This window comes from Entelurus aequoreus, linkage group LG13 (genome assembly GCF_033978785.1).
Source record: "Entelurus aequoreus isolate RoL-2023_Sb linkage group LG13, RoL_Eaeq_v1.1, whole genome shotgun sequence".
NCBI lineage: Eukaryota > Metazoa > Chordata > Actinopteri > Syngnathiformes > Syngnathidae > Entelurus > Entelurus aequoreus.
Window position 1 is genome coordinate 60,782,952 of NC_084743.1, and position 11,692 is coordinate 60,794,643.

Sequence of the window (11,692 nt, forward strand, 5' to 3'; positions counted from 1 at the left end):
CAGTTTGAACATGGAGGGGCAGAGTGTTCCAGAGTTTAGGGCCGACCACAGAGAAGGCCCTGTCTCCCCTGGTTTTAAGTCTCGTCCTGGGCACCACGAGCTGGAGCTGGCTCTCGGACCTCAGAGCGCGCGCAGGAGTGTAAATTTGGATGAGGTCCGAGATATACTGAGGTGCCAGTCCATGTAAAGCTTTAAAAACAAACAGCAAGGATTTAAAATCAATTCTAAAATGAACAGGGAGCCAGTGCAAACTCCGAAGAATTGGGGTTATATGCTCACGTTTCCTGGCCCCTGTTAAATCCAACCTATAGAGCTTTAGAGGTGCTGCAAAGAGGCACCAAGCTTATGGCATCGTATTCAAAAAGGCTGTAAATGCCGCCAAAGGTGCAACAACAAAGTATTGAGCAAAGGCTGTGGACACTTATGTACATGCGAGTCTTTATTTTTAATACATTTGCAAAAAAAACCAAAAAAAAACATTGTCATTATGGGTATTGTGTCGAGAATTTTGAGGACAAAAATTAATCTATTACATTTTGGAATAAGGTTGTAACATAAAATGTGGAAAACGAACAGCAAAACAACTATAATCTTAGAAATAGACACAATAATGAGATATGCTTTATTAAAAGACATTTGCTAAAGACATACAGTTAATATAAAACAGTGATGAACAGCACCAAAATAGACCTGAAAAAAATAAACCAAGAGCGTAGCCTGAGTGGAGCAATGTCTCTAAAATAAATAAGCACAACATAGCGCTGACTGCAATATGGAAGCAGTTTACAACTTAAGTATTTGTGATGTTTTTATTTTGAAATAATCAGCGTTATCAGGAATTGAGTTCAAGCATAGCATAAATGTAAACAAAATCCTTATTTGCATGTTTCTCGTTTTATCAGACCTTTTCATACCCACAGTGCATCTTCAGAGAGAATATTGTACAAGCATAGTGCAAAAGGGTGGCGGGAAACAGGATCAAGACTGTATCCTTTGTAGTAGGAGGCCAATCAGAAACCTTGCAGCCAACTCAGGTCTTCACATCTGCATAGAGAAAAAAAAAGAGTTTATTTTATTATTATTTCTTCGGTCAGTGGTCAACTAAATAAACAAAAACTATTTTACATCCAATAAATTGACAATTATTCAGACCAAAAGGGTTTAGGCTAGGGGTCGGCAACCCAAAATGTTGAAAGAGCCATATTGGTGCAAAAATACAAAATAAAAATCTTTTCATTTTTCAGACCAAAAGGGTTTAGGCTAGGGGTCGGCAACCCAAAATGTTGAAAGAGCCATATTGGTGCAAAAATACAAAATAAAAATCTGTCTGGAGCCGCAAAACAAATACAAGCCTTATATAAGTGTTATAATGAAGGCAACACATGATGGAAGTGTCTAAGTTAACTATATTAGCCTACTGTCAAAATGACTTTAAAATGACTTTAAAAGCGTTATAATAATATGTTATAATTCACGCACAGTATAAAACGTTTGGCGGACAAAATGAGACAAAGAAGGAGTGGCATAAAACACGTCTTTCTCTGGTGGCGTCGGAGAAAGTTGTGCATGTAAACAAAGTATGGTGAGTTCAAGGTCGGCCGAAATTCGTAGGACAAAACGGCGCTCGCCAAATACTCTCATCAGTGAAGCATGTTTAACATAAACAGTGGGATTTCTAACAATTAGGAAGGTTTGTGTCATGTTTGTCCTCCTACAGAAACAATATAAATACAAAAAAAATATTTTTCCATTTTCATACATTTTTAAAAAGCTCCAGGGAGCCACTAGGAAAACCACAAATTACTTAACTATTTATTCATGAGAACTTGAATTATTGGGTATATGTTTATAGATGTAATATTTATTCAAGTATTCAATATTTGTTTACTTCCTAATTTTATATTAATTTATTACTCATTTATTTATTTACTGTTCTGTTACAGACAACAAAGGAATGGGATAAAACCGCTATGATATCAAAAGGGGTAGGATTAAATAAACTCTGCTTCTTCCTACTCCTTCTCGGACGTGCCGTCATGAAACAAGTGGAAACATGTGATGCATTACATTATAATTGTATTGTATGCATGTTCGAAATAAACTGAAACTAACTAACTCTTGTGGTGTGGTCTGTGTGCAATCAACTCACTGAGCCTGAGCTCTTGTCACGCGCTGGCCTGTTGCCATCAGTTCCGCCAGCTGAGCCACGGCAGGATCGAACATGAGGCTGGCCGCCGCCACCACCGCCTCGTCTCTGCGGACGCAGGGCAAACAGGAAGTTGAACACGACACACGGCGTCGTTGTCAGCCAGCGCACGTGCTTACTTGATATAAAACGCCAGGAACTTTCTCTCCTCCACGTTGCCTTTGAAGATGATTTCGGTGTAGCCTTCCCCGTACCCTACGAAACAAAACAAGATTGAAAATCTGAAAGCACTTTGGAAGAGTTAAAAGACGTCTACCTGTGTATCGGATGCTCTTTCCAAGCAACACAGTCCAAAAGAAAGGCACCGACTCCATTTTGGTTGGTTTATTTAACATATTGAGGGCGGCAACCCTTCCTGAGAAAAGAGACAACGCGAGATCCATTTTTGGGTTCACCAAAAAGGCCAACAAATATGGAGGTTCGTTTGTGTGTTAATAACAGACTCTTTTATTTGACACTGACAAGCGGTAGAAAATGGATGGATGGATGAATTTATGTGACTGAATTTTTTGCGTTTGAATTTTGTAAACTGAATTCGTTACATCAAATTATGCTGATGATTTCATTGAAAAAAAATTGTTAGCAAAATGCTTGTGTTTAAAAATTCAGTGTAAAAAAATTGTGTGTATTAAAATCAGTGTAAAAAAATTAAATGTAAAAAAATTCAGTGTAAAAAAAATCAGTGTATAGAAATTCAGTGTAAAAAAAATCAGTGCTGAAAAATTTGGTGTATAAAAAAATCAGTGAATAAAATGAGTGTAAAACATTTTTAATGTAAAAAACTTCATTGTAAAAAAACTTCAGTGTAAAAAACTTCAGTGTATAAAAATTGAAATAATTTTTAGCGTTTTGTGAACTGAATTCTTGCATCAAATTATGCTGACAATTTCATTGAAAAAAAAACGTTAGCAAAATGCTTGTGTTTAAAAATTATGTGTAAAAAATAGCTGTGTATAAAAATCAGTGTAAAAAAAATTCAGCGTAAAAAAAATTCAGAGCTGAAAAATTCAGTGTAAAAAAAATTCAGTGCTTAAAGAATCAGACTGGGCACAAACAGAGTGGGGAAGAGTGGGCGGGGCTTGTTTACGGCGTAGCAAGTGTCAAACAGAGGCAGATTTTTTTTTTCAGCACTGAATTTATTTACAATTAATTTTTGTACACTGATTTTTTTGCACAATTAATATTTTTACACTGAATTTTTATTTAATAGATTTTTTTTTACTCTGAACTTCTATACACTGTTTTTTTTTACACTGAATTTTATACACTGATTTTTTTTTACACTGAATTTTTATAAACTGATTTTTTTTAACATAATTTTTTTACACTGATTTCCTATAACCATTTTTTTTTTTACACTTAATTTTTTTTACACTGAATTTTAAAACATTGAATTTTGAAATGCATGCCTTTTGCTGACACATTTTTTTCAATTAAATTGTCAACATAATTAAATGTAAAAAAAATTCAGTTCACAAAATTCAAACGGCAAAAATTCAGTTACATACATTCAGTGTCAAATAAGAGCTTTGGTAATAAAGACACAAATGGACCTCCACAAACAAAAGTCTTACCTTGGGCTTGTGACATTTGCCAGTGAGCGACATTGACCATCTGATCGCCTCGAATGGTCAGTGGGAAGGAGGTGACGTCTCCCGCGCTAAAAACGTCCGCCATGTTGGTCTTCATGAACTAAAGAGAAGAACGGGCACATGAGAATATGCAACGTGCATCTTTCAATAGTTCCATGAACTCTGCAGTGACCTTATCTACGATGACTGTTCTCCTAGAATCCACCTCCACTGCACTTCCTGACAGGAAATCTGAATTAGGACTCACACCTGAAACACAAATACATGTTGTGGCAAAATTAAGATTTTAGTCATCACTTGTCAAACAACAGTTTCAGTCTAAGTAACAGTCCTCATGTGATTTATACTGTATCGCTTCTCTTCACTGCATTGGACTGTTTTGTCTCTAAAAGTTCCCTGCGGAGAAAGCTCTGCTTGGTTCTTTTTACATCCATACCCCCACCTTCCAAGAACATAAGGACTAGGACTGTTGTGATGCCGAAGATCAATAATTTATACTGTATTTAACGTCTCTTGGTCAAAAGGCTTCTCTCCAAATGGGTTTCTTTTGTGATTGATGCTGTATTACTGCCACTCCCAATGTTTAACCAAAACATTCCTGGTCACAATCAGTCTGTATTTTGCATTTCTTTATTGAATAGGACAATTACAAAACACACACTGTTTGTACTAACATAGCACACCACACACAGACAACAACAAAAACTGATCAATGCCTGATTTCTATTTTTGTGTGTGGTCTGTAACTGATAAAAAGTATTTTCATACTCAGAAAATCATAGTGCGTACCAGCCTTTGGTTGAATGATGTGGACACGTTTCTTACTGGATACTTTCCAATACTCTTCTGCCTTGGAGACTTTGTATGTGTAAGTAATATCTAACAGTAATTATTTTACACTTGTTAATATTGACAAATGTGCGGTTTTACATGGCATTGTTGTTCAATGAAGGACAGTTATTACATATGTCTAGCTTGTGTGCTATTGTGTGCTTAGCTGTTGTGTATCTGCTAGCTCCTCGTAGCCTACAGCCTACCATGGTCACCTTTTTGTAAATGACTTGACTAAAATAGAAGAAAGTGTGTGTTTATTGGAGGACATTTAGAGTTGAACTGTAACTGTTAACAAGTAAACACGCTGCTTGTATCGGAGATAATGTCAGACATTTTAGATACAAGGTGATGATATAATCCGATACTTGTTTTTCGTTTTTTTTGCTGATATCGGAGCGATATTCAACATTAATATTAGATCCGGACAGCTCTACTCGATAATAAGATTTTTGCATTTTTAAAATACTGTAATTGTTTACATTTGAGTATTCCTAAAAATATGTATCCTTTAACAACACAAAAATAATTATTTACCTATTCCTGCAATCACCACATCTGCTTCCAGAACCGTGCCGCTCTTCAGCACCACCTGTCTCACCTGCAAAGAGGCAAGGTTTAGATTCAGGTTGAAAATAGGACTGCAACTAATGACTATTTTGATACTTGACTAATTGACCAACTAAACGATTATTCGGATTATGAAGCATACAACTGTTTAGTGGCTCTAATTTAACTAGTGAATTCAGTTTAAGGTATTAAAGGCAAACACTAACTTAAAATAAAGACAACCAAGATGACAACTTAATTCAGAAATATTTACTTATGTACTGTGCTGCTCATTAGGCTGCTCCAGAGTCAAAAATAATATTAAACTTTTGTCTATTAAAAAAAAAGAATTAAAAAAAGTATACAGCTCGCTCGCAGTCCTTGAGGTGAAGGCTGATTAGCTTTTAGCGTAATGTTAGCTCACTGTGCGGTGTGTGTGCGTGCGTGCGTATGTGTGTGCGTGCTTGTGCACGTGTGTGTGTGTGCGCCCCACATGAAACGGACAGCAAAGCCCTGTCTGTCTGAGAGAAAGACAAGCATTATTGACCTACAGTTAACAACTAAGTTATTTCACTTTACCTTTTTCCGTGTTGATTGAGCTGTGTTGAAGCAGCAAAAAAACGACATTATATTAAATGAAGCGTTTCCTGAAGCTGTCTCTGATAATTTATATAATAATGTAACTGCATCATAAAGCCTACATGAACTCCATGGTGTTCAGGGATGAATAGTCTCTCCTATTGCTCTTGTACTATTTTTTCAGCTATAGCTACATTAATCATTAGTAATGTAGCAGCCTATTTTTGAATGGCAGGGTCCCTGCTAGGGCTGCGAATCTTTGGGTGTCCCACGATTCGATTCAATATCGATTCTTGGGGTCACGGTTTGATTATAAATCGATTTTTTTTCGATTCAACACGATTCTCAATTCAAAAACGATATTTTTCCGATTCAAAACAATTCTCTGTTCATTCAATACATAGGATTTCAGCAGGATCTACCCCAGTCTGCTGACATGCAAGCAGAGTAGTAGATTTTTGTAAAAAGCTTTTATAATTGTAAAGGACAATGTTTTATCAACTGATTGCAATAATGTAAATTTGTTTTAACTATTAAATGAACCAAAAATATGACTTATTTTATCTTTGTGAAAATATTGGACACAGTGTGTTGTCAAGCTTATGAGATGCGATGCAAGTGTAAGCCACTGTGACACTATTGTTCTTTTTTTAAATTTTTAAATGTCTAATGATAATGTCAATGAGGGATTTTTAATCACTGCTATGTTGAAATTGTTACTAACATTGATACTGTTGTTGATAATATTCATTTTTGTTTCACTACTTTTGGATTGTTCTGTGTCATGTTTGTGTGTCCTCCCAATTGCTCTGTTTATTGCAGTTCTGAGTGTTGCTGGGTCGGGTTTGGTTTTGGAACTGGATTGCATTGTTATGGTATTGCTGTGTATTGTTTTGTTGGATTGATTAATTTAAAAAAAAAAAAATCGATTTTTGAAAAATGAGAATTGATACCGAATCGTACAACGTGAGAAATGGCGATTTGAATTCAAATCGATTTTTTCCCACACCCCTAGTCCCTGCTATCACATGTTGATAAAATATAACATTTACATAATACAAATCAACTACAGGCTTCCCAAATGCTGTAATAAATGAAGCATTATGAGTTGAGCTTATGTCAGCATGTGGCCCCACTTTTAACTCTTTTTTTACTAACACTTATTGCAAAACGCTTATTAATTTGACTTAGTAAGTCATTATTTTGACTTAGTAAGTCATTATTTTGACTTAGTAAATTAATAAGTCAAATTATTGACTTACTAAGTCATAATTATGACATACTTAGTAGGAGTGTTTTGTTTTTGTTTTTTTTACTTTACGGAAAAAATATCGAGATATATATCGCCATTCAGCAAATGGAGCGGAAAACACAACCAAAAATTATAGGCTTCTTCACGCGACGAAGCCGGCCTCTTTGACCTGACTTTTAAGCATGTTTGTTCCCGCCTGTGTAAATCACGAGCAATGCTGTCGAAGCTATTTGTTGGTAGTAGTCGGTGACAAATTTTAATATTGATTTTTGCGGACTAATAGTTGCAGTCCTAGCTGAAATAAGCAGCATGAAAAAAAAGTCATATTACCGAGCCGCTTTCCCCTCTGATCTCAGCGACGCGGTCGTCCATGTAGAACTTCACGTTGTGTTCCTCCAACATCTTTAAGAAGGAGAGCGACAATAAACACCCGATGATTACGTGGCATTCTGTGCTGTCCCCGTTGTTCCTCACTTGCATGGTCATCTGGCCAATCCGGGAACCCAGAGAGTGCTCGTAAGGATACTTGGAAGTTCCCACAACGGCCACACTGGACGCTTTGTCTGCCAGATAGGACGCCACCTCCATACCTGCAAAGACAGGTAAGGAATGAGTACGGCCATAGAGGCGATCCAGGAGCAGATGTAGAACTTGAAATCCTGTCCACCTATGAAGGAAGATCCGACGACCACAGCCTTGCGGCCCAAACAGGAAGTGTGGATCTCCTTGGCGTCTTCGTGACTCTGCAGTAACTTCACTCCTTTCAGCTCGCTACCGGGACAACCGAGTGGCCTCGCTCTGTGGACGCCGTGTTTTTTGTTGTTGTATTTACTGTACATCTACACAGTTTATTAAGGAAGACGCCATCTTGCCTGCAGCCTGTTGCGATGAGGACCTGGTCGTAACGCAGCAAGGGGCCATCTTTCATCATCACTGCTTTATCGCGTGTGTTTAAATTCAGCGCCTGCGTCACAGAGAGCGTCTGTTAGAATAATTGTGTCTAAGTTATCACAAAACTTTGTGTTTCAATGAGTTCCCGACGAGCAGACAAAAGCTGTATTTAATCCTACCAAGCAGAAGGCTTGTAAAACTCCACTGTGTAGGATGGGAAGCAACATGAAGGTGTTCTGTTTCTTTCATGTATTGTAATCAACAGAAAGATATTGTCTGACCCGAGAACTACAAAGCGAAGAGGAAGCAGGGCCTGACTCCCCTACAGGGACCTCTTCTCTGAACTGTTTTACGACCTTTTCTGTAAACTGTTTACGACCTTTTCTTCGAACTGTTCTGTAACCCAAGGCGATGGCTGTTTACGACCGCCGTCCCTTAGAAACAGCTGTTGCCATGTAATCAGGGAAAGTCCAAATAAAAGAGGAGGCGTACAATCTTTCGCCAGAGCGTGCTGGAGACTGTACAACAGTACAGCCCAGACGTCTCTCCTCAATTGAGCCAAATTTAATGATGTCTCTGTTTAATTCCTTGCTTCTTTGTCTTGTTTAATAGATGTCATCAGTGTTTGAACCTGACAGCGTCAAGCCACGATATCACACGCTTTTTCTTTGGGTTTTTTTTTGTCTCTTAATCACCTCTTGCTGTGTCCGCACTTGTATCCCATATTGTTGAAAGAAGTCACTGGAGCGCAGGACGATTTGGCTGCTGTCCACATTCAAAGCCTGGGGAAAAAAAGGGCAAACTTTTAAAAAGGCTTCCGTTAGCTTTATTCATTTACAGTATTTACAACAGTAAATACCATGTTGACCCAAAATTAAGACATAAATAAATAATAATAACAGTGAAGAAAAAAGTGGTACCGTATTTTCCGGACCATAGGGCGCACCGGATAATAAGATAAATGGTCTATTTTCGATCTTTTTTCATATATAAGGCGCAACGAAGTATAAGGCGCATTAAAGGAGTCATATTAGAATTCTTTTTTTTTCTACATGTAAAACACTTCCTTGTGGTCTACATAACATGTAATTGTCTGTGGTAAAAATGTTGCACAGATTATGTTTTGCAGATCATCTCAAGCCGCTTTCTGACAGTCGCTTCCAGATGCGCCGTTTTGTGGGCGGTCTTATTTACGTGGCTCACCTTCAGCAGTCTTATCCCCGTCATCTTTTGTTGTAGCGGTGTAGCGTGCAAGGACGGGAGTGGAAGAAGTGTCAAAAGATGGAGCTAACTGTTTTAACGACATTCAGACTTTACTTAAATCAATAAAGACTTAGATTTCCTTTTTATTGTCATTCAAATTTGAACTTTACAGTACAGATAAGAACGAAATTTCGTTGCATTAGCTCATGGTAGTGCAGGATAAAAAATCAATAAAGGTGCAGATATAAATAAATAGATTACTGTGCAGATAAATATATTGCACTTTTGCATATGTATCCACGTTTATGGATGTATGTTATATTTTCTTTATATTCCAGCGAGTTAATCCATTTTTGGGGGAATTGAGGGGAGTATTATGATGCGTTCAAGAGTCTTACGGCCTGAGGGAAGAAGCTGTTACAGAACCTGGAGGTTCTGCTACGGAGACTGCAGAACCTCTTTCTAGAGTCCAGCAGTGAAAACAGTCCTTGGTGGGGGTGGGAGGAGTCTCTGCAGCATCTCCTCATTCGTGGCTCACTAGTGCAACAACAACGCCTGAAATGTGTCCCATGAAAAACGTCCGACCGGAACTCTCTAATAACTAAAGTTCTTGGGTGAATAATGTAAACTCACTACACCGGTATGTTTAGCGCTTTCATGGCGAGTTTACTGACAGATATAAGTAAGAACTTTACACTACTTTATATTAGAAATGGCAACAGTGGAGGATGAATGTCCCATAACAAGAAGATAGAGAAAAAGAAGAAGCCTATCGATTACGGTGTTAGCACGGAGTTAGCACGACTACAAAAGCGGACGCGCACAATTTTTCAGGACTTATGCAGATCCCAATTACACATCAACAGGTACAAGAAGGTAAGAAAAGTTGCTTTTGCATAATATTTTGCGAAACAAAATACCTTATACACACACCATCATAATGCTCCTATGTTGAAGCACAGTACAATCCATCAAGCGGTGCGGCTTCATAGCTTACCAAAGTCTTACTAAAACATTTTTGATGGATTTTTGAGCGCCGTGTGTAATGTTCTATATTTTCAATGGAACATTTAAAATGTTGGTGTTGTTTACTTGAGTCATATTGCAGTCTACACATATCTCTTGTGTGTGACTGCCATCTACTGGTCAGACTTATCATTTCACCATGTACCAAATAAAACAGCTTCGAGGTCGGTAAGCAAAACCAGAATTATTCCGTACATTAGGCGCACTGAGTCATAAGGCACACTGCCGAATTTTGAGAAAAAAAAAGGGATTTTAAGTGCGCCTTGTAGTCCGGAAAATACGGTATTTACAACAGTAAATACCATGTTGACCCAAATTTAGACGACAATTATTTTTTTATTTTAATAGCATTGTAGAAAAAAGTGGTAGATTGCTTATTTCTTTGTTCATTGATCAGTATTATCTGAAAATTAACATCATAACTCTCCCTGTTTGCTAAACAACCTTTGAAACACTTTTTTTCAATCTCTCCCGGTCACTGGTGTGTGTGACAGGAAGAAAGCTCTGCCTCCTTTAGAGGAGAAGTCATTTGTATGCATCAAGTAATTCTCTCGATCTGCATTGCATATTACATTTGCATTTAAACATTAGCGAAATCGCTAAAATGCTATAACTGTTAGCATGGTAGCACCTAGAAAGATAGCACTAAAGACTCAAAGTTATGTATCCAATAACGCTAACATGCATGTGTTCGGATTGTGGGAGGGAACCAACATTAGAAAGCGGAACCTGATTGTGAGAAACATGCTAACCAATGTGTCAAGATAGCATTGGTGACTTGATAAAATGCAAAAGAAAAGCTCCGATTACCTTACTCAATTTGGGCTTGTCAAACGGCGGTAGAGTGTCCTTGGTGACCATGACGATCCGACCTTGGTAGCAGTTCTGACGCAGCGTCTCAGCACACACCAAAGAAGCAGGGCCTGAACCACAACACATCAAAAATAAAGTGTAGCCGTCCACAGGCCGAAGTGCACGGTCCTTCTTACCCCCTCCTATGAGCACGATAGTGTGGTTGACGTGCGGTGAAACGCTACACATCTCCTTCACCCTTCTCGTCAACGTCAGGGTCTGAGGGGCGATATATGTCAGGTAAATTTAAATAAAATACGTCAGGATTACTTTCATCTATTCACCATGCCGCTACTTGCCTGTTTGGGGATAGAACATACACCTTTCCGTCTTGCACGCTGACCTGCGTCAAAACAACAACAAGAAAGGCATGAATATGGCGTTGATGCATGCTAACTAGAATATACAATTTCGGGGAAAATTGTGTGCGAATCCTGAATGCTATGTCAACGCTATGTGTACACTAAAAAATTAGCTGGCCGTAGTTCTGGTTGTCGCCTGCATGGACTGGGGGGGGGGGGGGGGGGGGGGGGGGGCTACAAAATAACCCCCACACACACACACACACCTTGTAGTGTCCGGAAGAGTTAGTGCTGCAAAGGGTTCTGGGTATTTGTTCTGTTGTGTTTATGTTGTGTTACGGTGCGGATGTTCTCCCGAAATGTGTTTGTCATTCTTGTTTGGTGTGGGTTCCCAGTGTGGCGTATATTT